The sequence below is a fragment of the Montipora capricornis genome, chromosome 14, assembly GCF_036669925.1.
Source record: "Montipora capricornis isolate CH-2021 chromosome 14, ASM3666992v2, whole genome shotgun sequence".
NCBI lineage: Eukaryota > Metazoa > Cnidaria > Anthozoa > Scleractinia > Acroporidae > Montipora > Montipora capricornis.
The window spans coordinates 20150091-20174315 of NC_090896.1; the positions used below are offsets into that span (position 1 = coordinate 20150091).

The 24225-nt window shown below is 48.6% G+C and overlaps 15 non-coding genes across 15 annotated transcripts; 9 read left to right on the forward strand and 6 right to left on the reverse strand.

Moving 5' to 3' along the window:
• The first annotated feature begins 2820 nt into the window (after positions 1–2820).
• On the forward strand, positions 2821–2988 carry LOC138033956 (U1 spliceosomal RNA). The gene has a single exon (XR_011128738.1). It is a non-coding gene; the product is annotated as a U1 spliceosomal RNA (small nuclear RNA).
• A 978-nt stretch (positions 2989–3966) lies between these two features.
• On the reverse strand, positions 3967–4086 carry LOC138034034 (5S ribosomal RNA). Its single transcript, XR_011128809.1, has one exon. It is a non-coding gene; the product is annotated as a 5S ribosomal RNA (ribosomal RNA).
• A 267-nt stretch (positions 4087–4353) lies between these two features.
• Positions 4354–4547, forward strand: LOC138033989 (U2 spliceosomal RNA). The gene has a single exon (XR_011128769.1). It is a non-coding gene; the product is annotated as a U2 spliceosomal RNA (small nuclear RNA).
• Positions 4548–4741: 194 nt separating this feature from the next.
• On the forward strand, positions 4742–4905 carry LOC138033924 (U1 spliceosomal RNA). The gene has a single exon (XR_011128708.1). It is a non-coding gene; the product is annotated as a U1 spliceosomal RNA (small nuclear RNA).
• A 976-nt stretch (positions 4906–5881) lies between these two features.
• On the reverse strand, positions 5882–6000 carry LOC138034013 (5S ribosomal RNA). Its single transcript, XR_011128788.1, has one exon. It is a non-coding gene; the product is annotated as a 5S ribosomal RNA (ribosomal RNA).
• Positions 6001–10709: 4709 nt separating this feature from the next.
• Positions 10710–10877, forward strand: LOC138033957 (U1 spliceosomal RNA). Its single transcript, XR_011128739.1, has one exon. It is a non-coding gene; the product is annotated as a U1 spliceosomal RNA (small nuclear RNA).
• A 978-nt stretch (positions 10878–11855) lies between these two features.
• Positions 11856–11975, reverse strand: LOC138034035 (5S ribosomal RNA). The gene has a single exon (XR_011128810.1). It is a non-coding gene; the product is annotated as a 5S ribosomal RNA (ribosomal RNA).
• A 267-nt stretch (positions 11976–12242) lies between these two features.
• Positions 12243–12436, forward strand: LOC138033990 (U2 spliceosomal RNA). Its single transcript, XR_011128770.1, has one exon. It is a non-coding gene; the product is annotated as a U2 spliceosomal RNA (small nuclear RNA).
• A 194-nt stretch (positions 12437–12630) lies between these two features.
• On the forward strand, positions 12631–12794 carry LOC138033926 (U1 spliceosomal RNA). Its single transcript, XR_011128710.1, has one exon. It is a non-coding gene; the product is annotated as a U1 spliceosomal RNA (small nuclear RNA).
• A 975-nt stretch (positions 12795–13769) lies between these two features.
• On the reverse strand, positions 13770–13888 carry LOC138034014 (5S ribosomal RNA). Its single transcript, XR_011128789.1, has one exon. It is a non-coding gene; the product is annotated as a 5S ribosomal RNA (ribosomal RNA).
• Positions 13889–18598: 4710 nt separating this feature from the next.
• LOC138033958 (U1 spliceosomal RNA) lies at positions 18599–18766 on the forward strand. Its single transcript, XR_011128740.1, has one exon. It is a non-coding gene; the product is annotated as a U1 spliceosomal RNA (small nuclear RNA).
• Positions 18767–19744: 978 nt separating this feature from the next.
• LOC138034036 (5S ribosomal RNA) lies at positions 19745–19864 on the reverse strand. The gene has a single exon (XR_011128811.1). It is a non-coding gene; the product is annotated as a 5S ribosomal RNA (ribosomal RNA).
• A 267-nt stretch (positions 19865–20131) lies between these two features.
• LOC138033991 (U2 spliceosomal RNA) lies at positions 20132–20325 on the forward strand. The gene has a single exon (XR_011128771.1). It is a non-coding gene; the product is annotated as a U2 spliceosomal RNA (small nuclear RNA).
• A 194-nt stretch (positions 20326–20519) lies between these two features.
• LOC138033927 (U1 spliceosomal RNA) lies at positions 20520–20683 on the forward strand. Its single transcript, XR_011128711.1, has one exon. It is a non-coding gene; the product is annotated as a U1 spliceosomal RNA (small nuclear RNA).
• A 977-nt stretch (positions 20684–21660) lies between these two features.
• Positions 21661–21779, reverse strand: LOC138034015 (5S ribosomal RNA). The gene has a single exon (XR_011128790.1). It is a non-coding gene; the product is annotated as a 5S ribosomal RNA (ribosomal RNA).
• Positions 21780–24225: the final 2446 nt, after the last annotated feature.

Sequence of the window (24225 nt, forward strand, 5' to 3'; positions counted from 1 at the left end):
CTGACCGGTGGGTTTCTGCGCTTCGGAACCCTGATGGGTCCATTGTTTCAACACCTTCTGATCTGTGTTCTTCGTTCGCCACTTTCTACTCCTCTCTTTTTTTACTGCCTGTCCTACGGATTCCGCCGCTCAAGATATTCTTCTCAGTAATGTGTCCCTCGTCCTTTCATCTGCCCAAGCTGATCTTTGTGAGGGCTTTCTGACTCTTGAGGAGTGTCATCGTGCCCTTGTTGGCATGGCTCGTCGTAAAGCCCCGGGGTCCGATGGCCTCTCCCATGGAGTTTTAACTTGAAATTCTGGGACGTCCTTGGGTCTGATTTAGTGGAGGTCTTGAATTCGTGTTATCTGTCTGGTTCTATGTCTTTGTCTCAACGGCGGGGTCTCATATCCTTAATCTTTAAGAAGGGAGATCGGTTGGACGCTCGTAACTGGCGCCCCATCTCCCTTCTCAACGTCGACTATAAGCTTGCTTCTCGTGTTTATTGCTGGGCGCCTTCTCAAAGTTATCCATCTGGTTTGTTAGTGAGGATCAGACCTGCGGTGTTCCTGGCAGGTTTATTGGCGAGAATGTTGCTCTTTTGCGTGATGTGGTTGCCTTTGCCACGGAATCTGACATCCCGTTGCCGTTCTCTCCTTAGACCAGGAAAAGGCCTTTGATAGAGTGGATTGGTCATTTATGTGTGCTACTTTGTCGAGGATGGGTTTTGGCCCATCTTTTGTCCGTTGGGTTGTTCTGTTCTATTCTGCTGTCCAAAGCTCTGTAGTTGTTAATGGTTATCTGTCTCGGTTTTTTCCTTTGTCTCGTGGCGTGCGTCAGGGCTGTCCTTTGTCTCCATTATTGTATGTTCTAGTTTCTGAAGTGCTTGCTGTTAACATTCGTGCCAATCCACGTATCATTGGTCTTTCTGTCCCCGGGCCCCCGCGGGCCCTGTCTCCGATCTCGCAGTACGCCGATGACACCTCTCTCATTGTCACGTCTGATATTGCCATTGCTGCTATTTTTGAAGTTTATGCTCTTTTTGAAAGGGGTTCTGGTGCTAAGCTTAATCAGGGATCCAAATCCAAGGGATTGTGGCTCGGTTCGTGGTCTGGCAGGACTGACCCCCCTGTCACCCTGGACTGGGACCTCGGCCAAGATCAAAGTGCTGGGCGTCTTTATTGGGCCTGGGAATTTGGAGGAAGTGAACTGGCGTCCTAGGATTGATGCCGTGGAGAATGTGCTGGCTTCTTGGAGGCAACGCTCCCTGTCCTACGGCGGGAGAGCTCTCGTCATCAACGCCTTGGCCCTTTCTAGGGTTTTGGTACATTGCCTCCCTAATTCATGTCCCCCCTTGGGTTTCTTCCGAGCTTTGTAAATTGGTTTTTGGGTTTTTTTGGAAGGGCAAACGCGATCTGGTTTCTCGTGCTGTTGTTGTTCAGCCTACATCTGCTGGTGGGTTTTTCTGTCATTGATCTTCGTCTTAAGGTTTCTGCGCTTCTTGTCCAGTGGGTTCGGCGTTTCACTGTTTTCTCCGCGTAGTTGGGTCCATTTCTTTTCCTTTTGGTGTGATTCTCGTTTTGGTGTCCCTGCTCTTGATGTTGTTCTGTCCCGTCCTGAGGCCTTTTCCTCCAAGTCCCTCCCCCCGTTTTACTCTGCTCTTCTGTCTGCTTGGCGTTTGGTTGGTGGTTCCTTTTCCCGTCGGCGTCGTTCCTCCCTTGTCATTGCGTCTTTGTCCCCTCATCATGTTTGCTGCTGTTTCCTCTATCTCTGCAAATTCTGTTTATTTGTTTTTGCTGTCTGAGGATCGTCCGACTCCCCATTGTGTTGACAAGTTTTTTCCTTTGTATGGCTATACTCTCTACTGGCCTTCGACCTGGTCCCAATTGTTCTTCTTCAATCTTGACCGCCCAGTGATCGATCTCAACTGAAAGGTCGCCATGGCGTGTTGTACACTGCCGATCGCCTTGTCGGTTTTTGGGTACTCGGTCGACCCTTCTTGCTTTTTGCCGTCTTGCCTCTGAATGTCCTTCTCACTTGTTTTTCTCCTGCCCTCTTGCTCATAGTGTTCTTTCATGGTTACAGTCTCTATTGTTTGGTTTTTTCGTCTTCGTCCCCTTCTTTGGTTTGCCGTCACGTGCTGTTTGGTTTTTGACCCGGCTGAGATCCGTCGAGTTCCTCGTGTTTTCGTGTACATCCTAGGTTGTCTGTAAGTATTTTATCTGGCTCGCTCGGAATGACTTTCGTTTCCGTAATGTGCCGCCCGGTGCTCTCGATGTCATCGCAAAGGTCCGCTCTCGTGTCAAGTTCAATCTACCTCTCCTTTTTAAGCGTTTCAAGTCCCCCCGTCGTCTACGTTATTTTCATCGTCAGTGGGGTGCGTCTGGCATTATCGGCTCTGTTTGCAATGGTCGTTTTTCTCTGTCCCAGTTCTAGTCCCATTGTCGCCCCAAGCTGTTGCTGTCTCGCGGCGTACCTACTCCTGTTAGGATGAGTCTTTCTGACTGGCGTCCTTGTCAGGTCTGCCATTCGCCGCTGCACAGTTCGGTTGTTTTTGTTTTGTCCTGTAGTCCTTCGTCCTGTTGGTTTGCTTGTTTGTTTGTTTGATGTGGAAATGCCATTCTCGAGTGTAAGTCGGACGAGGCGTCTCGTGAATGCTTTTCTTCGTTAGTTTTGTTTTTTTTTTTTGTTTGTAGGGGCGGGGTTCGATTCCCCGGTGACGTTTGACGTGCTGGTGCACCCCCGTTTGAGGCGAACCATTGTTGTTGATGGATGAGTCTGAATGTCTGGCAGCCATTGCACTCACCCTACCGGGGGGCTGCCATTCGCCTTAAACATAAAAAAAACTTACCTGACGCGGGAGGCACTTGGTGATCAGGGAGGCAGTCCTCTCAAGGTGAGGCTCTTTCATTGCACTTCGATTGGGGTTGACCCTTGCGATTACCCCAAATGTGGGTAACTCGAGCGTATAATTTCTGGTAGTGGGGACCTGCGTTCGCGCTTAGTCCCGCACCAAACCCCGGTGGCAAAGTTGGCTAATGGGAAGTTTGTTGGTAACGTTTCAGGCAGGGCAGGGAAGGAGATGCGGTGGCGGTGTAAGGACTAAGGAAGGTGAGTTGTATTTGTGAAGTCCACTGCTGAAATTGTAGGTGAATGTCCGTACTTGGTGCACTGAAAAACTGTGATTTCATTTCTCTCATTCTTGGCCGTACAGAGAGGGAGACGACGTGTTTATTTCAGCCGCATCGATTTCCATCGATAGACGAGTGAGACAAGAAAATGCCAGCGGGTCGAGCTCTTATCCTCGTGCATCGTTTCGAAAACGTAAGTGGATGTGTGTTTGTACTGCTCCATCGCGATAGATTTCTTTTGCGTTGTGTTATGTTGCGTTCTGGAGAGCCCCGTTTGCATTGAGTAACTGAGGACCCGCCAGATCAGTTGGCGTTACATTTCTGTGCCAACACTTTGTGGTTTCTCTATGTTATCAGTTAATTGGATTGTTATCATAAAAAGTAAATCTTTCATGGTTCAGGATAGTGTCTTTATCGGCCCTTTGAATACGTACTGTCCGTGTTGAGCAGGGAACAGTAAGACTTTGAAGTGCGCTACGTCACGTAAGTCACGTTTTCGCAAGATCAATGTTGTAGTGTTGTAGCCTTCGTTGTATACATATCATCCGGGCTAGGTTAACTTCCATCTAATGCATAACAGTGCATGCATTTTTTACTTGTCGTATCCTGTTCTTTGCTCACACGAAAAGATACGTTTCATGTCATAAACGTTGGATTGATAAGATCTCGCGCGCACGCGCTCCCTTGGGAATACAAGTTCCACTTTCTCGTGTGAACTATTTTGTTTTTGTCGTATGTCTCATCTTTGACATATCGTTGGCATGTTGTGTTCAAAAAACCTGGTTTGGAATGTGTCTTTCTTTCATTGAAAGAAACTGAGATTTTTTGAGATAATCAAGTGTACAGAAGAAAAAGGGAAGCCTACAACACGGGGTATTCCCAGGCGGTCTCCCATCCAAGTACTAAACCCCGCCCGACAGGGCTTAACTTCGGTGATCGGACGAGAACCGGTGTTTTCCCTGTGGTATGGTCGTAGACAAGTAATTTGCCGTGAAAATTAAACTTTGTTATAAGGGAAAATGAAAACGAGGTCAGAGCAAGCACAATGTGCATTTGTCCTCTTGCCGTCACGCAAGTGCCATGCAATGCTGGTGCTGCTGCCCACTGTACAAGAGCGATCGTTGTGTGCGCCTCGCTTTCAGGTTGGCTTTGGGCATTCCTTCCTTGGCACGGATTGTAACGGACCACCATATCTCGTGGCCATGAGACTGGGAGCACCTTGTCCGCCGTGAGCCATTTACGGGCATCGCTTCTCGGCCTTTTGGCTAAGATCAAGTGTAGTAATCTGTTCTTATCAGCTTAATATCTGATACCGCTGCTCATCGAGCAGCTCATATATTAAACTGATTTTTGGAACTGGGCCGTGGAAAAGAGGCTTGCCTCGTCCCGGCCACGGGTTGCCTCGGTATAGCACTACCTCCGAGCGTGGCCCACTTCCCTCTGGGGAAGAAATAATCAAGTGAAAGCAGAAAAAGTGACCAAGCAACCAACCTTCACATTCTCTTCTCTTTTCTAGGTAGCATAGCAGCGAGTGGACAGCACGACACGACAGGACGAGGAGCACGTGACCTCCATTACCACATGGTATGCGCAGACAAGTTGCGTTTTGCGGTCCCGGAGAGGCTGAAAAGGCATACTTACCTGACGCGGGAGGCACTGTGATCAGGGAGGCAGTCCTCTCAAGGTGAGGCTCTTTCATTGCACTTCGATTGGGTTGACCCTTGCGATTACCCCAAATGTGGGTAACTCGAGCGTATAATTTCTGGTAGTGGGGACCTGCGTTCGCGCTAGTCCCCGCACCAAACCCCGGTGGCAAAGTTGGCTAATGGGAAGGTTTGTTGGTAACGTTTCAGGCAGGGCAGGGAAGGAGATGCGGTGGCGGTGTAAGGACTAAGGAAGGTGAGTTGTATTTGTGAAGTCCACTGCTGAAATTGTAGGTGAATGTTCCGTACTTGGTGCACTGAAAAACTGTGATTTCATTTCTCTCATTCTTGGCCGTACAGAGAGGGAGACGACGTGTTTATTTCAGCCGCATCGATTTCCATCGATAGACGAGTGAGACAAGAAAATGCCAGCGGGTCGAGCTCTTATCCTCGTGCATCGTTTCGAAAACGTAAGTGGATGTGTGTTTGTACTGCTCCATCGCGATAGATTTATTTTGCGTTGTGTTATGTTGCGTTCTGGAGAGCCCGTTTTGCATTGAGTAACTGAGGACCCGCCAGATCAGTTGGCGTTACATTTCTGTGGCCAACACTTTGTGGTTTCTCTATGTTATCAGTTAATTGGATTGTTATCATAAAAAGTAAATCTTTCATGGTCAGGATAGTGTCTTATCGGCCCTTTGAATACGTACTGTCCGTGTTGAGCAGGGAACAGTAAGACTTTGAAGTGCGCTACGTCACGTAAGTCACGTTTTCGCAAGATCAATGTTGTAGTGTTGTAGCCTTCGTTGTATACATATCATCCGGGCTAGGTTAACTTCCATCTAATGCATAACAGTGCATGCATTTTTTACTTGTCGTATCCTGTTCTTTGCTCACACGAAAAGATACGTTTCATGTCATAAACGTTGGATTGATAAGGTCTCGCGCGCACGCGCTCCCTTGGGAATACAAGTTCCACTTTCTCGTGTGAACTATTTTGTTTTTGTCGTATGTCTCATCTTTGACATATCGTTGGCATGTTGTGTTCAAAAAACCTGGTTTGGAATGTTCTTTCATTGAAAGAAACTGAGATTTTTTGAGATAATCAAGTGTACAGAAGGAAAAAGGGAAGCCTACAACACGGGGTATTCCCAGGCGGTCTCCCATCCAAGTACTAACCCCGCCCGACAGGGCTTAACTTCGGTGATCGGACGAGAACCGGTGTTTTCCCTGTGGTATGGTCGTAGACAAGTAATTTGCCGTGAAAATTAACTTTGTTATAAGGGAAAATGAAAACGAGGTCAGAGCAAGCACAATGTGCATTTGTCCTCTTGCCGTCAACGCAAGTGCCATGCAATGCTGGTGCTGCTGCCCACTGTACAAGAGCGATCGTTGTGTGCGCCTCGCTTTCAGGTTGGCTTTGGGCATTCCTTCCTTGGCACGGATTGTAATCGGACCACCATATCTCGTGGCCATGAGACTGGGAGCACCTTGTCCGCCGTGAGCATTTACGGGCATCTGCCAAAAGTACTGAGATTCTGTTAAAAAATTACAAAATGTTAAAAACCACCAAGTGGTGGCACTTTATGTAAAGTGGCTGAGAATACAGGTGTGCGTCGTAAGGGGTACTGTTTGCTAGTGGTGGTACCGACAGTCTTGTTTCTTCGGGTGTTTCCTCCATCCTCCCAATCTGTTGAACCTTTGGAGGTGGAAATGGTTGAGGTATCCACTCCTCGTAAACGCGGTTGTGATTCCGTTGAGAACCTCCTCTGATAGCTCTTCTGTTACTCCTTCCCGGAAGGCTCTTACAAAGGTGGCTAAGAAGAGCGGAGCTGCGCCCTCTTCTACTAAATCGAAGACTCGTGCTTCAGCTGATACTGTCAAGTCTGCGAAGCACGAAGGTTTGCCTGATGTGTCGTTTTCCCTCCCCCAACGCAAAGCACGTACATAGTTACTCTTTTACTGTACTCCATTATGGCTCTGTCAGTTGTCTCAATTAACGTCAACGGTCTGCGAGACCAGTCTAAGCGAGCTGGGTTTGTACAGTGGCTTCATTCCTTGCCTGTTGTTTCCTGATGTAGTGTGCCTCCAAGAGGCCCACTGCATCTCCCTCAGTGAGTGTCAGTCCTGGTTTCCAGTCATCTGGTCTTTCCGTTGTGGTGTCTCCGGCTCTAATAAGTCCTTGTGGTTGTATGTTTTTGTTTTCGTCCAGTGTTGTCCCTTGTTAAATCTCTTCCTCTGATAGTTGTGGTCGGTTTTTGTTATGTGAGTTTTCTTTGCGTGGCGCTGTGTTCAGGGTTGCTTGCATTTATGCTCCCAATCGTAACCCTGATCGTGATGCCTTCCTGGACGGGGTCTCTTCCCGATTAGACCCTTCAGTTCCCACCCTCCTCGCCGGCGATTTTAATACCGTCTTTGATCGCGCTGCTGACCGTGTGGGCTCCGTGGTCGGTGATACCTCGCGTGAGAGTGTTGTTGCCCTTGGTCGTCTTTTTGACGATGTCTGTTGTATTGATATTTGGAGATACCTCCATCCGTCTTCCTCCGCCTTTACCTGGACTAAGGCGGATGGCTCTATCTCCTCCCGTATAGATCTAATTGGGTGCCCTTATGTCTGGGTTGCGTCTCTGTCTCTGTTTGTGAAATTCTTCCGTGTCCGTTTTCAGACCATTGTGCTGTGTCCTGCTCTCTTACTGTTCCTGACGTTATTCCTCCTGGTCCGGGGCTTTGGAAGCTTAATACCTCAGTCCTGGAGGAGGAGGAGTACTGGTCTGTCGCCTTATTTCTGACTTTTGGGCCGATTGGAAGGACTGTAAGCTCTGTTTTTCCTCTCTTTCCAAGTGGTGGGATTCCGGTAAAGCAAAGATCGAAGGGCATTACGGTATCTTACTGTGTGCGCCGGTCGCAGAAAGAATCTTGGTCACGCGATTTGTTGGCTAGTTGGCGGCACACCTCAAGGCACGGCTTGATGCTGGTTGCCTGTCTGTTTTAGGTGTTTATCGATCCACCCTTGAACAGCTTTCCGCCTATGACATCAGGGCTGCTCAAGGTGCCCAAGTACGGTCACGTGTGTCCGATGGGTTGAGGAGGGCGAAGTCTCATCGGCGTACTTTTTTCGTTTAGAGAAGAAACGGTCTGCTGACCGGTGGGTTTCTGCGCTTCGGAACCCTGATGGGTCCATTGTTTCAACACCTTCTGATCTGTGTTCTTCGTTCGCCACTTTCTACTCCTCTCTTTTTTTACTGCCTGTCCTACGGATTCCGCCGCTCAAGATATTCTTCTCAGTAATGTGTCCCTCGTCCTTTCATCTGCCCAAGCTGATCTTTGTGAGGGCTTTCTGACTCTTGAGGAGTGTCATCGTGCCCTTGTTGGCATGGCTCGTCGTAAAGCCCCGGGGTCCGATGGCCTCTCCCATGGAGTTTTAACTTGAAATTCTGGGACGTCCTTGGGTCTGATTTAGTGGAGGTCTTGAATTCGTGTTATCTGTCTGGTTCTATGTCTTTGTCTCAACGGCGGGGTCTCATATCCTTAATCTTTAAGAAGGGAGATCGGTTGGACGCTCGTAACTGGCGCCCCATCTCCCTTCTCAACGTCGACTATAAGCTTGCTTCTCGTGTTTATTGCTGGGCGCCTTCTCAAAGTTATCCATCTGGTTTGTTAGTGAGGATCAGACCTGCGGTGTTCCTGGCAGGTTTATTGGCGAGAATGTTGCTCTTTTGCGTGATGTGGTTGCCTTTGCCACGGAATCTGACATCCCGTTGCCGTTCTCTCCTTAGACCAGGAAAAGGCCTTTGATAGAGTGGATTGGTCATTTATGTGTGCTACTTTGTCGAGGATGGGTTTTGGCCCATCTTTTGTCCGTTGGGTTGTTCTGTTCTATTCTGCTGTCCAAAGCTCTGTAGTTGTTAATGGTTATCTGTCTCGGTTTTTTCCTTTGTCTCGTGGCGTGCGTCAGGGCTGTCCTTTGTCTCCATTATTGTATGTTCTAGTTTCTGAAGTGCTTGCTGTTAACATTCGTGCCAATCCACGTATCATTGGTCTTTCTGTCCCCGGGCCCCCGCGGGCCCTGTCTCCGATCTCGCAGTACGCCGATGACACCTCTCTCATTGTCACGTCTGATATTGCCATTGCTGCTATTTTTGAAGTTTATGCTCTTTTTGAAAGGGGTTCTGGTGCTAAGCTTAATCAGGGATCCAAATCCAAGGGATTGTGGCTCGGTTCGTGGTCTGGCAGGACTGACCCCCCTGTCACCCTGGACTGGGACCTCGGCCAAGATCAAAGTGCTGGGCGTCTTTATTGGGCCTGGGAATTTGGAGGAAGTGAACTGGCGTCCTAGGATTGATGCCGTGGAGAATGTGCTGGCTTCTTGGAGGCAACGCTCCCTGTCCTACGGCGGGAGAGCTCTCGTCATCAACGCCTTGGCCCTTTCTAGGGTTTTGGTACATTGCCTCCCTAATTCATGTCCCCCCTTGGGTTTCTTCCGAGCTTTGTAAATTGGTTTTTGGGTTTTTTTGGAAGGGCAAACGCGATCTGGTTTCTCGTGCTGTTGTTGTTCAGCCTACATCTGCTGGTGGGTTTTTCTGTCATTGATCTTCGTCTTAAGGTTTCTGCGCTTCTTGTCCAGTGGGTTCGGCGTTTCACTGTTTTCTCCGCGTAGTTGGGTCCATTTCTTTTCCTTTTGGTGTGATTCTCGTTTTGGTGTCCCTGCTCTTGATGTTGTTCTGTCCCGTCCTGAGGCCTTTTCCTCCAAGTCCCTCCCCCCGTTTTACTCTGCTCTTCTGTCTGCTTGGCGTTTGGTTGGTGGTTCCTTTTCCCGTCGGCGTCGTTCCTCCCTTGTCATTGCGTCTTTGTCCCCTCATCATGTTTGCTGCTGTTTCCTCTATCTCTGCAAATTCTGTTTATTTGTTTTTGCTGTCTGAGGATCGTCCGACTCCCCATTGTGTTGACAAGTTTTTTCCTTTGTATGGCTATACTCTCTACTGGCCTTCGACCTGGTCCCAATTGTTCTTCTTCAATCTTGACCGCCCAGTGATCGATCTCAACTGAAAGGTCGCCATGGCGTGTTGTACACTGCCGATCGCCTTGTCGGTTTTTGGGTACTCGGTCGACCCTTCTTGCTTTTTGCCGTCTTGCCTCTGAATGTCCTTCTCACTTGTTTTTCTCCTGCCCTCTTGCTCATAGTGTTCTTTCATGGTTACAGTCTCTATTGTTTGGTTTTTTCGTCTTCGTCCCCTTCTTTGGTTTGCCGTCACGTGCTGTTTGGTTTTTGACCCGGCTGAGATCCGTCGAGTTCCTCGTGTTTTCGTGTACATCCTAGGTTGTCTGTAAGTATTTTATCTGGCTCGCTCGGAATGACTTTCGTTTCCGTAATGTGCCGCCCGGTGCTCTCGATGTCATCGCAAAGGTCCGCTCTCGTGTCAAGTTCAATCTACCTCTCCTTTTTAAGCGTTTCAAGTCCCCCCGTCGTCTACGTTATTTTCATCGTCAGTGGGGTGCGTCTGGCATTATCGGCTCTGTTTGCAATGGTCGTTTTTCTCTGTCCCAGTTCTAGTCCCATTGTCGCCCCAAGCTGTTGCTGTCTCGCGGCGTACCTACTCCTGTTAGGATGAGTCTTTCTGACTGGCGTCCTTGTCAGGTCTGCCATTCGCCGCTGCACAGTTCGGTTGTTTTTGTTTTGTCCTGTAGTCCTTCGTCCTGTTGGTTTGCTTGTTTGTTTGTTTGATGTGGAAATGCCATTCTCGAGTGTAAGTCGGACGAGGCGTCTCGTGAATGCTTTTCTTCGTTAGTTTTGTTTTTTTTTTTTGTTTGTAGGGGCGGGGTTCGATTCCCCGGTGACGTTTGACGTGCTGGTGCACCCCCGTTTGAGGCGAACCATTGTTGTTGATGGATGAGTCTGAATGTCTGGCAGCCATTGCACTCACCCTACCGGGGGGCTGCCATTCGCCTTAAACATAAAAAAAACTTACCTGACGCGGGAGGCACTTGGTGATCAGGGAGGCAGTCCTCTCAAGGTGAGGCTCTTTCATTGCACTTCGATTGGGGTTGACCCTTGCGATTACCCCAAATGTGGGTAACTCGAGCGTATAATTTCTGGTAGTGGGGACCTGCGTTCGCGCTTAGTCCCGCACCAAACCCCGGTGGCAAAGTTGGCTAATGGGAAGTTTGTTGGTAACGTTTCAGGCAGGGCAGGGAAGGAGATGCGGTGGCGGTGTAAGGACTAAGGAAGGTGAGTTGTATTTGTGAAGTCCACTGCTGAAATTGTAGGTGAATGTCCGTACTTGGTGCACTGAAAAACTGTGATTTCATTTCTCTCATTCTTGGCCGTACAGAGAGGGAGACGACGTGTTTATTTCAGCCGCATCGATTTCCATCGATAGACGAGTGAGACAAGAAAATGCCAGCGGGTCGAGCTCTTATCCTCGTGCATCGTTTCGAAAACGTAAGTGGATGTGTGTTTGTACTGCTCCATCGCGATAGATTTCTTTTGCGTTGTGTTATGTTGCGTTCTGGAGAGCCCCGTTTGCATTGAGTAACTGAGGACCCGCCAGATCAGTTGGCGTTACATTTCTGTGCCAACACTTTGTGGTTTCTCTATGTTATCAGTTAATTGGATTGTTATCATAAAAAGTAAATCTTTCATGGTTCAGGATAGTGTCTTTATCGGCCCTTTGAATACGTACTGTCCGTGTTGAGCAGGGAACAGTAAGACTTTGAAGTGCGCTACGTCACGTAAGTCACGTTTTCGCAAGATCAATGTTGTAGTGTTGTAGCCTTCGTTGTATACATATCATCCGGGCTAGGTTAACTTCCATCTAATGCATAACAGTGCATGCATTTTTTACTTGTCGTATCCTGTTCTTTGCTCACACGAAAAGATACGTTTCATGTCATAAACGTTGGATTGATAAGATCTCGCGCGCACGCGCTCCCTTGGGAATACAAGTTCCACTTTCTCGTGTGAACTATTTTGTTTTTGTCGTATGTCTCATCTTTGACATATCGTTGGCATGTTGTGTTCAAAAAACCTGGTTTGGAATGTGTCTTTCTTTCATTGAAAGAAACTGAGATTTTTTGAGATAATCAAGTGTACAGAAGAAAAAGGGAAGCCTACAACACGGGGTATTCCCAGGCGGTCTCCCATCCAAGTACTAAACCCCGCCCGACAGGGCTTAACTTCGGTGATCGGACGAGAACCGGTGTTTTCCCTGTGGTATGGTCGTAGACAAGTAATTTGCCGTGAAAATTAAACTTTGTTATAAGGGAAAATGAAAACGAGGTCAGAGCAAGCACAATGTGCATTTGTCCTCTTGCCGTCACGCAAGTGCCATGCAATGCTGGTGCTGCTGCCCACTGTACAAGAGCGATCGTTGTGTGCGCCTCGCTTTCAGGTTGGCTTTGGGCATTCCTTCCTTGGCACGGATTGTAACGGACCACCATATCTCGTGGCCATGAGACTGGGAGCACCTTGTCCGCCGTGAGCCATTTACGGGCATCGCTTCTCGGCCTTTTGGCTAAGATCAAGTGTAGTAATCTGTTCTTATCAGCTTAATATCTGATACCGCTGCTCATCGAGCAGCTCATATATTAAACTGATTTTTGGAACTGGGCCGTGGAAAAGAGGCTTGCCTCGTCCCGGCCACGGGTTGCCTCGGTATAGCACTACCTCCGAGCGTGGCCCACTTCCCTCTGGGGAAGAAATAATCAAGTGAAAGCAGAAAAAGTGACCAAGCAACCAACCTTCACATTCTCTTCTCTTTTCTAGGTAGCATAGCAGCGAGTGGACAGCACGACACGACAGGACGAGGAGCACGTGACCTCCATTACCACATGGTATGCGCAGACAAGTTGCGTTTTGCGGTCCCGGAGAGGCTGAAAAGGCATACTTACCTGACGCGGGAGGCACTGTGATCAGGGAGGCAGTCCTCTCAAGGTGAGGCTCTTTCATTGCACTTCGATTGGGTTGACCCTTGCGATTACCCCAAATGTGGGTAACTCGAGCGTATAATTTCTGGTAGTGGGGACCTGCGTTCGCGCTAGTCCCCGCACCAAACCACGGTGGCAAAGTTGGCTAATGGGAAGGTTTGTTGGTAACGTTTCAGGCAGGGCAGGGAAGGAGATGCGGTGGCGGTGTAAGGACTAAGGAAGGTGAGTTGTATTTGTGAAGTCCACTGCTGAAATTGTAGGTGAATGTTCCGTACTTGGTGCACTGAAAAACTGTGATTTCATTTCTTTCATTCTTGGCCGTAGAGAGAGGGAGACGACGTGTTTATTTCAGCCGCATCGATTTCCATCGATAGACGAGTGAGACAAGAAAATGCCAGCGGGTCGAGCTCTTATCCTCGTGCATCGTTTCGAAAACGTAAGTGGATGTGTGTTTGTACTGCTCCATCGCGATAGATTTCTTTTGCGTTGTGTTATGTTGCGTTCTGGAGAGCCCGTTTTGCATTGAGTAACTGAGGACCCGCCAGATCAGTTGGCGTTACATTTCTGTGGCCAACACTTTGTGGTTTCTCTATGTTATCAGTTAATTGGATTGTTATCATAAAAAGTAAATCTTTCATGGTCAGGATAGTGTCTTATCGGCCCTTTGAATACGTACTGTCCGTGTTGAGCAGGGAACAGTAAGACTTTGAAGTGCGCTACGTCACGTAAGTCACGTTTTCGCAAGATCAATGTTGTAGTGTTGTAGCCTTCGTTGTATACATATCATCCGGGCTAGGTTAACTTCCATCTAATGCATAACAGTGCATGCATTTTTTACTTGTCGTATCCTGTTCTTTGCTCACACGAAAAGATACGTTTCATGTCATAAACGTTGGATTGATAAGGTCTCGCGCGCACGCGCTCCCTTGGGAATACAAGTTCCACTTTCTCGTGTGAACTATTTTGTTTTTGTCGTATGTCTCATCTTTGACATATCGTTGGCATGTTGTGTTCAAAAAACCTGGTTTGGAATGTTCTTTCATTGAAAGAAACTGAGATTTTTTGAGATAATCAAGTGTACAGAAGGAAAAAGGAAGCCTACAACACGGGGTATTCCCAGGCGGTCTCCCATCCAAGTACTAACCCCGCCCGACAGGGCTTAACTTCGGTGATCGGACGAGAACCGGTGTTTTCCCTGTGGTATGGTCGTAGACAAGTAATTTGCCGTGAAAATTAACTTTGTTATAAGGGAAAATGAAAACGAGGTCAGAGCAAGCACAATGTGCATTTGTCCTCTTGCCGTCAACGCAAGTGCCATGCAATGCTGGTGCTGCTGCCCACTGTACAAGAGCGATCGTTGTGTGCGCCTCGCTTTCAGGTTGGCTTTGGGCATTCCTTCCTTGGCACGGATTGTAATCGGACCACCATATCTCGTGGCCATGAGACTGGGAGCACCTTGTCCGCCGTGAGCATTTACGGGCATCCTGCCAAAAGTACTGAGATTCTGTTAAAAAATTACAAAATGTTAAAAACCACCAAGTGGTGGCACTTTATGTAAAGTGGCTGAGAATACAGGTGTGCGTCGTAAGGGGTACTGTTTGCTAGTGGTGGTACCGACAGTCTTGTTTCTTCGGGTGTTTCCTCCATCCTCCCAATCTGTTGAACCTTTGGAGGTGGAAATGGTTGAGGTATCCACTCCTCGTAAACGCGGTTGTGATTCCGTTGAGAACCTCCTCTGATAGCTCTTCTGTTACTCCTTCCCGGAAGGCTCTTACAAAGGTGGCTAAGAAGAGCGGAGCTGCGCCCTCTTCTACTAAATCGAAGACTCGTGCTTCAGCTGATACTGTCAAGTCTGCGAAGCACGAAGGTTTGCCTGATGTGTCGTTTTCCCTCCCCCAACGCAAAGCACGTACATAGTTACTCTTTTACTGTACTCCATTATGGCTCTGTCAGTTGTCTCAATTAACGTCAACGGTCTGCGAGACCAGTCTAAGCGAGCTGGGTTTGTACAGTGGCTTCATTCCTTGCCTGTTGTTTCCTGATGTAGTGTGCCTCCAAGAGGCCCACTGCATCTCCCTCAGTGAGTGTCAGTCCTGGTTTCCAGTCATCTGGTCTTTCCGTTGTGGTGTCTCCGGCTCTAATAAGTCCTTGTGGTTGTATGTTTTTGTTTTCGTCCAGTGTTGTCCCTTGTTAAATCTCTTCCTCTGATAGTTGTGGTCGGTTTTTGTTATGTGAGTTTTCTTTGCGTGGCGCTGTGTTCAGGGTTGCTTGCATTTATGCTCCCAATCGTAACCCTGATCGTGATGCCTTCCTGGACGGGGTCTCTTCCCGATTAGACCCTTCAGTTCCCACCCTCCTCGCCGGCGATTTTAATACCGTCTTTGATCGCGCTGCTGACCGTGTGGGCTCCGTGGTCGGTGATACCTCGCGTGAGAGTGTTGTTGCCCTTGGTCGTCTTTTTGACGATGTCTGTTGTATTGATATTTGGAGATACCTCCATCCGTCTTCCTCCGCCTTTACCTGGACTAAGGCGGATGGCTCTATCTCCTCCCGTATAGATCTAATTGGGTGCCCTTATGTCTGGGTTGCGTCTCTGTCTCTGTTTGTGAAATTCTTCCGTGTCCGTTTTCAGACCATTGTGCTGTGTCCTGCTCTCTTACTGTTCCTGACGTTATTCCTCCTGGTCCGGGGCTTTGGAAGCTTAATACCTCAGTCCTGGAGGAGGAGGAGTACTGGTCTGTCGCCTTATTTCTGACTTTTGGGCCGATTGGAAGGACTGTAAGCTCTGTTTTTCCTCTCTTTCCAAGTGGTGGGATTCCGGTAAAGCAAAGATCGAAGGGCATTACGGTATCTTACTGTGTGCGCCGGTCGCAGAAAGAATCTTGGTCACGCGATTTGTTGGCTAGTTGGCGGCACACCTCAAGGCACGGCTTGATGCTGGTTGCCTGTCTGTTTTAGGTGTTTATCGATCCACCCTTGAACAGCTTTCCGCCTATGACATCAGGGCTGCTCAAGGTGCCCAAGTACGGTCACGTGTGTCCGATGGGTTGAGGAGGGCGAAGTCTCATCGGCGTACTTTTTTCGTTTAGAGAAGAAACGGTCTGCTGACCGGTGGGTTTCTGCGCTTCGGAACCCTGATGGGTCCATTGTTTCAACACCTTCTGATCTGTGTTCTTCGTTCGCCACTTTCTACTCCTCTCTTTTTTTACTGCCTGTCCTACGGATTCCGCCGCTCAAGATATTCTTCTCAGTAATGTGTCCCTCGTCCTTTCATCTGCCCAAGCTGATCTTTGTGAGGGCTTTCTGACTCTTGAGGAGTGTCATCGTGCCCTTGTTGGCATGGCTCGTCGTAAAGCCCCGGGGTCCGATGGCCTCTCCCATGGAGTTTTAACTTGAAATTCTGGGACGTCCTTGGGTCTGATTTAGTGGAGGTCTTGAATTCGTGTTATCTGTCTGGTTCTATGTCTTTGTCTCAACGGCGGGGTCTCATATCCTTAATCTTTAAGAAGGGAGATCGGTTGGACGCTCGTAACTGGCGCCCCATCTCCCTTCTCAACGTCGACTATAAGCTTGCTTCTCGTGTTTATTGCTGGGCGCCTTCTCAAAGTTATCCATCTGGTTTGTTAGTGAGGATCAGACCTGCGGTGTTCCTGGCAGGTTTATTGGCGAGAATGTTGCTCTTTTGCGTGATGTGGTTGCCTTTGCCACGGAATCTGACATCCCGTTGCCGTTCTCTCCTTAGACCAGGAAAAGGCCTTTGATAGAGTGGATTGGTCATTTATGTGTGCTACTTTGTCGAGGATGGGTTTTGGCCCATCTTTTGTCCGTTGGGTTGTTCTGTTCTATTCTGCTGTCCAAAGCTCTGTAGTTGTTAATGGTTATCTGTCTCGGTTTTTTCCTTTGTCTCGTGGCGTGCGTCAGGGCTGTCCTTTGTCTCCATTATTGTATGTTCTAGTTTCTGAAGTGCTTGCTGTTAACATTCGTGCCAATCCACGTATCATTGGTCTTTCTGTCCCCGGGCCCCCGCGGGCCCTGTCTCCGATCTCGCAGTACGCCGATGACACCTCTCTCATTGTCACGTCTGATATTGCCATTGCTGCTATTTTTGAAGTTTATGCTCTTTTTGAAAGGGGTTCTGGTGCTAAGCTTAATCAGGGATCCAAATCCAAGGGATTGTGGCTCGGTTCGTGGTCTGGCAGGACTGACCCCCCTGTCACCCTGGACTGGGACCTCGGCCAAGATCAAAGTGCTGGGCGTCTTTATTGGGCCTGGGAATTTGGAGGAAGTGAACTGGCGTCCTAGGATTGATGCCGTGGAGAATGTGCTGGCTTCTTGGAGGCAACGCTCCCTGTCCTACGGCGGGAGAGCTCTCGTCATCAACGCCTTGGCCCTTTCTAGGGTTTTGGTACATTGCCTCCCTAATTCATGTCCCCCCTTGGGTTTCTTCCGAGCTTTGTAAATTGGTTTTTGGGTTTTTTTGGAAGGGCAAACGCGATCTGGTTTCTCGTGCTGTTGTTGTTCAGCCTACATCTGCTGGTGGGTTTTTCTGTCATTGATCTTCGTCTTAAGGTTTCTGCGCTTCTTGTCCAGTGGGTTCGGCGTTTCACTGTTTTCTCCGCGTAGTTGGGTCCATTTCTTTTCCTTTTGGTGTGATTCTCGTTTTGGTGTCCCTGCTCTTGATGTTGTTCTGTCCCGTCCTGAGGCCTTTTCCTCCAAGTCCCTCCCCCCGTTTTACTCTGCTCTTCTGTCTGCTTGGCGTTTGGTTGGTGGTTCCTTTTCCCGTCGGCGTCGTTCCTCCCTTGTCATTGCGTCTTTGTCCCCTCATCATGTTTGCTGCTGTTTCCTCTATCTCTGCAAATTCTGTTTATTTGTTTTTGCTGTCTGAGGATCGTCCGACTCCCCATTGTGTTGACAAGTTTTTTCCTTTGTATGGCTATACTCTCTACTGGCCTTCGACCTGGTCCCAATTGTTCTTCTTCAATCTTGACCGCCCAGTGATCGATCTCAACTGAAAGGTCGCCATGGCGTGTTGTACACTGCCGATCGCCTTGTCGGTTTTTGGGTACTCGGTCGACCCTTCTTGCTTTTTGCCGTCTTGCCTCTGAATGTCCTTCTCACTTGTTTTTCTCCTGCCCTCTTGCTCATAGTGTTCTTTCATGGTTACAGTCTCTATTGTTTGGTTTTTTCGTCTTCGTCCCCTTCTTTGGTTTGCCGTCACGTGCTGTTTGGTTTTTGACCCGGCTGAGATCCGTCGAGTTCCTCGTGTTTTCGTGTACATCCTAGGTTGTCTGTAAGTATTTTATCTGGCTCGCTCGGAATGACTTTCGTTTCCGTAATGTGCCGCCCGGTGCTCTCGATGTCATCGCAAAGGTCCGCTCTCGTGTCAAGTTCAATCTACCTCTCCTTTTTAAGCGTTTCAAGTCCCCCCGTCGTCTACGTTATTTTCATCGTCAGTGGGGTGCGTCTGGCATTATCGGCTCTGTTTGCAATGGTCGTTTTTCTCTGTCCCAGTTCTAGTCCCATTGTCGCCCCAAGCTGTTGCTGTCTCGCGGCGTACCTACTCCTGTTAGGATGAGTCTTTCTGACTGGCGTCCTTGTCAGGTCTGCCATTCGCCGCTGCACAGTTCGGTTGTTTTTGTTTTGTCCTGTAGTCCTTCGTCCTGTTGGTTTGCTTGTTTGTTTGTTTGATGTGGAAATGCCATTCTCGAGTGTAAGTCGGACGAGGCGTCTCGTGAATGCTTTTCTTCGTTAGTTTTGTTTTTTTTTTTTGTTTGTAGGGGCGGGGTTCGATTCCCCGGTGACGTTTGACGTGCTGGTGCACCCCCGTTTGAGGCGAACCATTGTTGTTGATGGATGAGTCTGAATGTCTGGCAGCCATTGCACTCACCCTACCGGGGGGCTGCCATTCGCCTTAAACATAAAAAAAACTTACCTGACGCGGGAGGCACTTGGTGATCAGGGAGGCAGTCCTCTCAAGGTGAGGCTCTTTCATTGCACTTCGATTGGGGTTGACCCTTGCGATTACCCCAAATGTGGGTAACTCGAGCGTATAATTTCTGGTAGTGGGGACCTGCGTTCGCGCTTAGTCCCGCACCAAACCCCGGTGGCAAAGTTGGCTAATGGGAAGTTTGTTGGTAACGTTTCAGGCAGGGCAGGGAAGGAGATGCGGTGGCGGTGTAAGGACTAAGGAAGGTGAGTTGTATTTGTGAAGTCCACTGCTGAAATTGTAGGTGAATGTCCGTACTTGGTGCACTGAAAAACTGTGATTTCATTTCTCTCATTCTTGGCCGTACAGAGAGGGAGACGACGTGTTTATTTCAGCCGCATCGATTTCCATCGATAGACGAGTGAGACAAGAAAATGCCAGCGGGTCGAGCTCTTATCCTCGTGCATCGTTTCGAAAACGTAAGTGGATGTGTGTTTGTACTGCTCCATCGCGATAGATTTCTTTTGCGTTGTGTTATGTTGCGTTCTGGAGAGCCCCGTTTGCATTGAGTAACTGAGGACCCGCCAGATCAGTTGGCGTTACATTTCTGTGCCAACACTTTGTGGTTTCTCTATGTTATCAGTTAATTGGATTGTTATCATAAAAAGTAAATCTTTCATGGTTCAGGATAGTGTCTTTATCGGCCCTTTGAATACGTACTGTCCGTGTTGAGCAGGGAACAGTAAGACTTTGAAGTGCGCTACGTCACGTAAGTCACGTTTTCGCAAGATCAATGTTGTAGTGTTGTAGCCTTCGTTGTATACATATCATCCGGGCTAGGTTAACTTCCATCTAATGCATAACAGTGCATGCATTTTTTACTTGTCGTATCCTGTTCTTTGCTCACACGAAAAGATACGTTTCATGTCATAAACGTTGGATTGATAAGATCTCGCGCGCACGCGCTCCCTTGGGAATACAAGTTCCACTTTCTCGTGTGAACTATTTTGTTTTTGTCGTATGTCTCATCTTTGACATATCGTTGGCATGTTGTGTTCAAAAAACCTGGTTTGGAATGTGTCTTTCTTTCATTGAAAGAAACTGAGATTTTTTGAGATAATCAAGTGTACAGAAGAAAAAGGGAAGCCTACAACACGGGGTATTCCCAGGCGGTCTCCCATCCAAGTACTAAACCCCGCCCGACAGGGCTTAACTTCGGTGATCGGACGAGAACCGGTGTTTTCCCTGTGGTATGGTCGTAGACAAGTAATTTGCCGTGAAAATTAAACTTTGTTATAAGGGAAAATGAAAACGAGGTCAGAGCAAGCACAATGTGCATTTGTCCTCTTGCCGTCACGCAAGTGCCATGCAATGCTGGTGCTGCTGCCCACTGTACAAGAGCGATCGTTGTGTGCGCCTCGCTTTCAGGTTGGCTTTGGGCATTCCTTCCTTGGCACGGATTGTAACGGACCACCATATCTCGTGGCCATGAGACTGGGAGCACCTTGTCCGCCGTGAGCCATTTACGGGCATCGCTTCTCGGCCTTTTGGCTAAGATCAAGTGTAGTAATCTGTTCTTATCAGCTTAATATCTGATACCGCTGCTCATCGAGCAGCTCATATATTAAACTGATTTTTGGAACTGGGCCGTGGAAAAGAGGCTTGCCTCGTCCCGGCCACGGGTTGCCTCGGTATAGCACTACCTCCGAGCGTGGCCCACTTCCCTCTGGGGAAGAAATAATCAAGTGAAAGCAGAAAAAGTGACCAAGCAACCAACCTTCACATTCTCTTCTCTTTTCTAGGTAGCATAGCAGCGAGTGGACAGCACGACACGACAGGACGAGGAGCACGTGACCTCCATTACCACATGGTATGCGCAGACAAGTTGCGTTTTGCGGTCCCGGAGAGGCTGAAAAGGCATACTTACCTGACGCGGGAGGCACTGTGATCAGGGAGGCAGTCCTCTCAAGGTGAGGCTCTTTCATTGCACTTCGATTGGGTTGACCCTTGCGATTACCCCAAATGTGGGTAACTCGAGCGTATAATTTCTGGTAGTGGGGACCTGCGTTCGCGCTAGTCCCCGCACCAAACCCCGGTGGCAAAGTTGGCTAATGGGAAGGTTTGTTGGTAACGTTTCAGGCAGGGCAGGGAAGGAGATGCGGTGGCGGTGTAAGGACTAAGGAAGGTGAGTTGTATTTGTGAAGTCCACTGCTGAAATTGTAGGTGAATGTTCCGTACTTGGTGCACTGAAAAACTGTGATTTCATTTCTCTCATTCTTGGCCGTACAGAGAGGGAGACGACGTGTTTATTTCAGCCGCATCGATTTCCATCGATAGACGAGTGAGACAAGAAAATGCCAGCGGGTCGAGCTCTTATCCTCGTGCATCGTTTCGAAAACGTAAGTGGATGTGTGTTTGTACTGCTCCATCGCGATAGATTTCTTTTGCGTTGTGTTATGTTGCGTTCTGGAGAGCCCGTTTTGCATTGAGTAACTGAGGACCCGCCAGATCAGTTGGCGTTACATTTCTGTGGCCAACACTTTGTGGTTTCTCTATGTTATCAGTTAATTGGATTGTTATCATAAAAAGTAAATCTTTCATGGTCAGGATAGTGTCTTATCGGCCCTTTGAATACGTACTGTCCGTGTTGAGCAGGGAACAGTAAGACTTTGAAGTGCGCTACGTCACGTAAGTCACGTTTTCGCAAGATCAATGTTGTAGTGTTGTAGCCTTCGTTGTATACATATCATCCGGGCTAGGTTAACTTCCATCTAATGCATAACAGTGCATGCATTTTTTACTTGTCGTATCCTGTTCTTTGCTCACACGAAAAGATACGTTTCATGTCATAAACGTTGGATTGATAAGGTCTCGCGCGCACGCGCTCCCTTGGGAATACAAGTTCCACTTTCTCGTGTGAACTATTTTGTTTTTGTCGTATGTCTCATCTTTGACATATCGTTGGCATGTTGTGTTCAAAAAACCTGGTTTGGAATGTTCTTTCATTGAAAGAAACTGAGATTTTTTGAGATAATCAAGTGTACAGAAGGAAAAAAGGGAAGCCTACAACACGGGGTATTCCCAGGCGGTCTCCCATCCAAGTACTAACCCCGCCCGACAGGGCTTAACTTCGGTGATCGGACGAGAACCGGTGTTTTCCCTGTGGTATGGTCGTAGACAAGTAATTTGCCGTGAAAATTAACTTTGTTATAAGGGAAATGAAAACGAGGTCAGAGCAAGCACAATGTGCATTTGTCCTCTTGCCGTCAACGCAAGTGCCATGCAATGCTGGTGCTGCTGCCCACTGTACAAGAGCGATCGTTGTGTGCGCCTCGCTTTCAGGTTGGCTTTGGGCATTCCTTCCTTGGCACGGATTGTAATCGGACCACCATATCTCGTGGCCATGAGACTGGGAGCACCTTGTCCGCCGTGAGCATTACGGGCATCGGACTTGTCTCAGCTGGTGAGAGTGATAGGGTCTCTGTGCCCCCTTCTGCCCATGTATCTTCCATTGATGAAGCTTCTGATCCGGTTGTGGCTACTTCCGACTCTCCACCCGTTGGTGGGGGTGAGTCTCCCGAACAAACTAGTCAATCAATCTTAGTTGGTTTTGAGGCCACTTTTTCTACTGTTGAGAATGTGCCCTCTAATCTTGTTATGCCTGATGGGCTGCTAGGCCTTTTTCTGTTTTTCGGACGGTACTATTGTTGAGGACCCCCCGGCCTCTGACCCGGTGGCCCCCTTGATCCTTGATGGCACTTCTGTTGTGGCCGGTGATGATAACGAGGTCCCAGCCTCTGTGGATCTCTCTGCTGTTGACAATGTTTCCATTGAAGTCTGTGAGGTAGGGCGAGGTTTTTTGCCTGATGGCATCAGCGATTTCTCCTTAGGTTCTTCCTCTGTTTTGATAGACTCTTTCACCGAGGGGTCTGAGTCTGTGATTGCCGAGGGCACCCTTTCGCGGTGCTCCTCTTCTGTTGAGGATTTCTCTTCCTCCTTATCTCTGGATGCGCAACAGCCTTCTGATTGTGAGCCTCTCCCTCAGAGGCGCCGGGTTAAGCGTAGGCATATCCTGTCTGATCAGGAGCCTGATGAGGTTACTGTTCACCTCGATCGGACCATGTCGGACCTTACTTCTAAGAGATACCGAGAGCGCTCCCCCCTCTCTGGTGGGAGGCACCCCGGTCTCCCGGCTATTTCTCAAAGTCAGCCTCCCCCTTCTTCTGGGAGATCGCTTGCTAGTACTGGTTCTGGAAGTCGGCCTCCGTGGCGGTGATTTCTCTTAACTAATCATGGCCACTTTTATCTCTGTTAATGTTAATGGTATTAGGGATGCCAATAAACGGCTCTCCTTTCTGCAGTGGTTGTCTCATTTATCGGCTGATTTTGTTTGCCTGCAGGAATGTCATGTTACTTCCTGTGCTGAGAGTTCTGCCTGGTTCGCGCCCCTTATGGCTTCCAGGCAGTGTCTTCTCGGGGTTCCTCTCACTCATGTGGCACTGTCCTTCTGTACAGGAATAAATTTGAGCTTGTCAGTTCTTTTTGCGATGTCGCTGGCCGCCTTTCTTCCGCCGTGTTTAAGTGGCATGATGTTGTTTTTCGTGTCATCTCTTTATATGCCCCGTCTCGTAACCCCCGACAGGGATCGTTTCCTTGATTATGTTCTTGATAATTTTGACTCCGCTCTCCCAACGGTTTTGTTGGGGCGATTTCAACACTGTTTTTAATCGCCTCTTGGATCGTCGTGGTTCTGATACCTCTGATGACAGTCGAGAAAGTACAGCACTTTTGAGTACTCTCTTTCAGGAGCTATGTGTCATTGACATCTGGAGAAGGCTTCACCCGAGCGTTACCTCATTTACTTGGTCTAGGTCGGATGGTGCCTTTGCTTCACGTATTGACCTTTGTGGCTATCCCCTTGTTTGGGTTCATCTGGCTCCATCTTGTGACATTTTGCCTTGCCCATATTCCGACCATTCTGCGATCCTTCTGAAGACATCTTTTCCCGAGCCCTTTCCTCGGGGCCCGGGGCGATGGGTTTTTAACTCCTCTCTGCTTCATGACTCATCTTTTGCCGAGGCCATTCGTTCCTTTTGGTCCTCTTGGAAACTGCGGAAAGCCTCCTTTCCCTCCCTTCTAGTGTGGTGGGATCGGGGCAAGGAGAAGGTTAGGGAAATTGCTATTGCTTTTTGTTCCCGACGAAAGCTGTCTCAAGTGCAGGCCAGGACTTTATACTCTGACCTTGCTTCTCATCTTAAGAGACAGATTGATAATGGTTCTGTTAGCCTTCTTGACGTATATGAGCGTATTCTGAATAAAATTTCTGATTTGGACAAGGCCGCTGCTGATGGTGCTCGGGTGCGTTCCCGGGTTTAAATGGGCTGAGGAGGGTGAGGCCTCCACTCGTTTCTTCCTTCGTCAGGAGCGCAAGCGGGCTTCTGAAAGTTGGATCTCGGCCATGAGGCGTCCGGATGGTTCCATTGTCGCTGACATTTCTTCCATCTGTTCCTCTTGGGTGGAGTTCTACTCCTCCCTTTTTTTTCTGCCGAGCCAGTTGATTCTACTGTTCAGGATGACTTGTTATCTAATGTTCAGGCTCGCCTCCCTGCGGGGACCTGTGATCTT